Raw genomic sequence first — 6,419 nt, 5'->3', positions numbered from 1 at the left:
GTGGCTCCCGATGGCTTGGCCGCGCCCATCCTACAACAGCCTTGAAGAGCGGTGGCTGCGGGTGGCTTTGGCTTGGCAAAAGAGGAGTTTATGTTGTCAGTCATTTTACTTGACTCATGACCTGTTACTTAGCGCGCTTCTGCAGCCTAGTCGATCTCTGTCCGTTAGGTTTGATGTGTTTTGTTGGGAAGGGAATGTATAATTATTGTTGTACAGATAGGGAAACTGAGGTGTGGGTATGGGAAGGGCTGGTCCAAAATCACATCCAATGAAGGGGACTCAGGAGCCAAGTACGGATGGCAGGGGTCGGGGAAATGGAGGAAGTTAATGCTTGTCCCTTAGGGTTGTATACATATTTGTTAACATTAATAGAGCTGAGGCCGGGCGCTGTGGCTCACGCCTGTAATTCCAACACTTTGGGACGCCAATGCGGGAGAATCGCTTGATCCCAGGAGTTCCAAACCAGCCTGGGCAAAAGAGCGAGATCCCATCTCTACAAAAAAAAAAAAAAAATTAGCCAGGCATGGTGGTGCGTGCCTATAATCCTAGTTGCTCCGGAGGCTGAGGTGGGAGGATCGCTTGAGTCTGGGAGGTTGAGACTGCAGCGAGCCGTGATCACACCACTGCACTTCAGCCTGGGCTACAGAGCGAGACCCTGTTTTAAAAATTAAATAAATACAAGTCAACTACCTATCCTTTAAAAGTGGAGAAAGAAAAAAAATTTAATTTAAAGTCTGCTGCCGTTAAGGTATGTCCTTCTTCCGGAATGCCTGAAATGTTACCTTCTGTTAATTAAGACTTTTTTAGCAGTTTGCAGTGGAAGAGCACAAGAGGGAGTAAGGCGCTCTGGTTTTTGTCCCTAAGTCTCTGTAGTTCCATAGGCTATTTTCCTTAATTGAAAGATACAAATTTTGGGGGGAAAAGTCTCAAAAACACTCCTAAACAGGCTGGGCGCGGTGGCTCACGCCTGTAATCTCAGCACTTCAGGCGGCTGAGGCGGGCGGATCACCTGAGGTCGGGAGTTTGAGACCAGCCTGACCAACATGGAGAAATTCTGTCTCTACGAAAAATACAAAATTAGCCGGGTGTGGTGACTCATGCCTGTAATCCCAGCTATTCAGGAGGCTGAGGCAGGAGAATCGCTTGAACCCGGGAGGGGGAGGTTGCGGTGAGCCGAGATCACGCCATTGCCCTCCAGCCTGGGGAACAGCAGCAAAACTCTGTCTCAAAACAAACAAACAAAAAACTCCTAAGGAGAAAACCTATTAAAAAGGAGAAAGGGCCCATCCTGGCTAACATGGTGAAACCCCGTCTCTACTAAAAATGCAAAAAATTAGCCGGGCGAAGCGGCGGGCGCCTGTAGTCCCAGCTACTCGGGAGGCTGAGGCAGGAGAATGGCGTGAACCCGGGAGGCGGAGCTTGCAGTGAGCCGAGATCGCGCCACTGCACTCCAGCCTGGGCGACTAAGCGAGACTCTGTCTCAAAAAAAAAAAAAAAAAAAAAAAAAGGAGAAAGGGGCCGGGCACGGTGGGTCACACCTGTAATACCAGCACTTGGGAGGCCGAGGCCGGTGGATCACTGGAGATCAGGAGTTCGAGACCGTCCTGGCCAACATGGTGAAACTCTTGTCTCTACTAAAATTACAAAAATTTACTGGGCGTGGTGGCACGCGCCTGTAGTCCCAGCTACTGAGGCAGGAGAAGCTGAGGCAGGAGAATCGCTTGAACCCCGGAGGCGGAGGTTGCCAAGATTGTACCATTGCGACAAGAGAGTAACTCCATCTCAAAAATTAAAAAAAATAATAAAAAGGACAAAGGGTGCTTTGAGCTGTTATTTGTGTGCACTTGTGTATGAGGGGATTGATCTGGTCCTTTTCTTAGGTAAAGTTTTCTTCCCTAGGTTTCCCTTTTGGGTTGAGGGAATAGAACAGGAGGCCCCTAGATAGGTTAGGACCCTCGTCCCCTGTCCCTTGCAACCAGCAAGACCAGGCCCCAGAGCAGCTCTGAAGACCTAGGTCAGCACTGGCATGATGACAGGTTGGTTTTACTATCTCTAGGCAGTTTTCCCATATGGACCCCATTCCTCAGCCCTGCAGAGGCATCTGCCCCCCATGCCAGTAGGGTAGTAGGGTGCATCCTACATCTGACTAAATCACCTCTCCCAAGGTTGGGGTACTCAGAAGTAGCCCCACAGTACCCTCATTCCCCTTCCCACTGAGACTTAAGCCTGCTAGGAGGTAGAGGCTGCAGTGAACTATGAGTGCACCACTGCATTCTGGCTCAGGTGAGAGAGTGAGACCCTGTCTATTAAAAAGAAAAAAAAAAGACTCAATCCTAGTCTTGGCCTTTGCCACAGTATCACAAGATTGCAGAATGTCATGGTAGAGATGGAACAGCCTCATCATGAAACTGAAGAGGAGCCCAAGGTCTCATGGCTCCTTGGAAACATATCAGAACCCTCCCATCATAAAGACAAGCAGGCAAATCCTTGTATTCTGCCTGTGAATCCAGGGTTTGTTCCTCCAGAGTGTGCCGTCTAGTTCTGGTCTCAGCTTTATTTTTTTGTTTTCTCTTTAAAATTTGTTTTGTCTTTCAAAACATTGTGTATAGAGATGGCGACTAGCTATTTTGCCCAGGCTGGTCTCGAACTCTATGGCCCTAGCTTAGAGAGACTTATGGAAGCAGTGAAGGGGCTCTGGGTCAGAGGACATTAAAGTGGACCATTGAGAAAAATGTACAAGAGCCAAGAGGGAAAGAGGAGGGAAGATGCCAGGCAGTATGTGTGCTTTCCTGAGTCATGGTTGTTTTTTTTTTTTTTTTTTTTTAATTTGCTTCCACAGAGCTTTATTTCCATTTGGTCCAAGGCTTGGAAGAAGGCTCCAGGGTAATTAAGAAGCTGCCTAGTGGCTGGAGAGAGAGGCTTAGGCAGAAGCCCTGATACTTTAGGAGGGGACTTAAGGCTCCCAGTCGTGCTTGAGGGCGGGTGAGCCTTTCCAAGAGAACCTTGCCCAGGCCAGCCTGGGGTCCGGCTACCCTGGGAAGGTTGGTCAAGTGGTCACCCATCTTGATGAGTTTCACTTCCTCATCTAAGAAGTGACTCTACAGGAAGTCACAGAGATGGAGGTCTGTGCGGGTAGAACTCAGGGCTTGAAGATCCAAAAGGGGCCTGGTTCAGATTTTTCTCCAGGGCCATGGCAGCTTCTGTGGCATTCAGGGTTTTTTTATTTTATTTTATTTTACTCACCCAGGCTGGAGTGCAGTGGCGTGATCTCAGCTCACTGCAACCTCTGCCTCCCAGATTCAAGAGATCCACCTCAGCCTCCTGAGTAGCTGGTACTACAGGCATGCGCCACCACACCTGGCTAATTTTTTTTTTTGTATTTTTAGTAGAGATAGGATTTCACCGTGTTGGCCAGGCTGGTCTTGAACTCCTGACCTCAACTGATCTGCCTGCCTTGGCCTCCCAAAGTGCTGGGATTACAGGCATGAGTCACCACGTCCAGCCATGTCCAGGATCTTATCTATCTCAATTTGGGCCAGCTTCTGGATGTCCTGGAAGAGAGTGCAGCTGCTGTGCTGGTTTTGCATCTTCAAGGCACCCTTGCGCTTCTCCTCAGTCAATTTGTGGAAGAAGTGGCCCATGCCCTCCAGAGCCACATTGTCGCAGTGTAAATAGAAGCCCAGAGAGAGGCAGATAAGGAGGCCTGCATGTGCAAATTGTCCAGGTGGTTCATGGCGCCTCCACCAGGTGGAATAATTCTGACGAATCTGGGAGCTCATGGGTTGGTAAGAAGGAGCTAACCACAAACAATGGTGTTGGGTGGACCCAGAAACAGGAGGTGGCTGAGAAGATGGTCCCTAAGGTTGCAAGTGGAGAGGAGATTGATGGTGAGAGACTGGAAGAGAGGAAGTCCCAGGATCTCTTCCGTCCAAACACTGTTCAAGCAAGACACAGATCTGTGGGACTGCCAAACGTGACTCCGCCGCCGAGTCATGGTATCTTAAGGAAGCAGGAGTTGTTAAATCATCTTCCACTGTAGAGAGGCAGCAGCTGAGGCTCAGAGAGGAGAAATGACTTTTCCAGGGTCATGCAGCCAGGAGGATAGAGCTAGTATATGGAACCAGGTCTGCCTCATTCCATAGTAATCATACACTTATGCCGGGTGCGATGGCTCACGCCTGTAATCCCAACACTTTGGGAGGCCGAGGCAGGAGGATCACTTGAGGTCAGGAGTTCAAGACCAGTCTGGCCAACATGGTGAAATCCCGTGTCTACCACAAAATACAAAAATTAGCCAGGCATGGTGGCGCACGCCTGTAATCCCAACTACTCGGGAGGCTGAGGCAGGAGAATTGCTTTAACCTGGGAGGTGGAGGTTGTAGTGAGTTGAGATTGCGCCACTGCACTCCCACCTGGGTGATAGAGTGAGACTCCATCTCAAAAAAACAAAAACAAAAGCAAAAAAAGAAATACCTTAAGTTACTCCGTGCCAGTCACCATTCTAAGTGGTTTATTTACATTCATTTATTTATCCTCACAACCACCCTATGAACCTACAAAGTGGTTGTCATTATTATCTCCATTTTACATATGAGGAAACTGAGGCACAGAACAATAAAAGAATCTACCTAAGTAAAGAATGGAGCTAGGATTGAAAACTAAGCAATGTGTTAGGCTGGGCGTGGTGGCTAACACCTGAAATCCCAGCACTTTGGGAGGCTGAGGCAGACAGATCACCAGAAATCTGGAGTTCTATTGTGGGAACTGGCCAGCAATCCGCAATGCAGCGGGGCTCTCTCTTTGCTCTCAGGCAGATTGGCAGGTCGAGAAATAATAGACACACACAAGATAGTGAAAGCTGGGTCCAGGGAGGGTCACCGCCTTCTGGTCCCGCGGTGCCAACAATACACTGGATATGCCAGCAGTTATTATTAAGCTTAGTGAGGGTAGGGGTAGGTTAGTGAGGGATTTAGGGTCATTTGATTATGAGGTGAGATGGTCACATGGGGATGAAGTAATTCTTTAACATAACATCTGTATGCAGAAGTACAGTATACAGAGACAAGAATTTACAATATAGTGTGTACATCAGTCATTTCTAACAGAGCCTTAAAACAGGAACAGCAGTAATAGTTGCAGCAAAAGTTGGTTACAAACAATTCATAGAAATAGGACTTGATGTTTGATTTCTAACAGAACCTTGAAACAGGAACATAGTCTTTACATAACCTATGATTAGCAAGATATTAATCAGCAGTAACAGTTGCAGCAAAAGCTGGTTACAAACAATTCATAGAAACAGGACTTGAAGTTAGACAACTGGTTAGAGCAGAATTTCTCAGAAGGAAGTACGCCTTAACCCTAAAGAGGCTTAGAAGAGCCGCGGCAAGATGAGGGCGTTTATAGCCCTATCTCATCCATATGGACAGGCACCCCCCATGCATCCGTTTATAGACTTTCCACAAGGGTCGCATTCCATTCCCAGAGCTATGAACATCTGCTTTTCTGGAATAGGAATCTTGGTGATGTGAAACCTCCCTGACTGCACGTCCATTCATAGGCTCTCTGCAGGGAGAAGCACATCACATGCCATTGGCTCATTCTGGCAGTCCAACCTGGCATTGTCTTTACACAATCCTGCGTGCAATTTTGTATTTACAATAATCAGGAGCATTTCATCTTTTATTCCATAGCAATAGTTTCAGGGGGTCTCCCTACAGAGTTCGAGACCAGCTTGACCAATATGGAGAAACCCCGTCTCTGATAAAAATACAAAATTAGGCCGGGCGCGGTGGCTCAAGCCTGTAATCCCAGCACTTTGGGAGGCCAAGGCGGGTGGATCACGAGGTCAGGAGATCGAGACCATCCCTGGCTAACATGGTGAAACCCCGTCTCTACTAAAAATACAAAAAACTAGCTGGGCGTGGTGGGAGGCGCCTGTAGTCCCAGCTACTCGGAGGCTGAGGCAGGAGAATGGCGTGAACCCGGGAGGCGGAGCTTGCAGTGAGCCGAGATCACGCCACTGCACCCCAGCCTGGGCGACACAGCGAGACTCCGTCTCAAAAAAAAAAAAATACAAAATTAGCCAGGTGTGGTGGTGCATGCCTATAGTCCCGGCTACTCGGGAGGCTGAGGTAGGAGAATCGCTTGAAAACCCAGGAGGCGCAGGCCGGGCGCGGTGGCTCACGCCTGTAATCCCAGCACTTTGGGAGGCCGAGGCGGGCGGATCACAAGGTCAGGAGATCGAGACCACGGTGAAACCCCGTCTCTACTAAAAATACAAAAAATTAGCCGGGCGCGGTTGTGGGCGCCTGTAGTCCCAGCTACTCGGGAGGCTGAGGCAGGAGAATGGCGTGAACCCGGGAGGCGGAGCTTGCAGTGAGCCGAGATCGCGCCACTGCACTCCAGCCTGGGCGACA

The 6,419-nt window shown here is 49.0% G+C and overlaps 1 pseudogene; it reads right to left on the bottom strand.

Moving 5' to 3' along the window:
* Positions 1–2,843: 2,843 nt before the first annotated feature.
* LOC112632470 lies at positions 2,844–3,779 on the bottom strand (annotated as a pseudogene).
* Between the last annotated feature and the right edge of the window lie 2,640 nt (positions 3,780–6,419).

This window comes from Theropithecus gelada, chromosome 10 (assembly GCF_003255815.1).
Source record: "Theropithecus gelada isolate Dixy chromosome 10, Tgel_1.0, whole genome shotgun sequence".
NCBI lineage: Eukaryota > Metazoa > Chordata > Mammalia > Primates > Cercopithecidae > Theropithecus > Theropithecus gelada.
The sequence above is the reverse complement of the archived record's forward strand: the minus strand, read 5'-3'. Positions and strand labels throughout refer to the sequence as shown.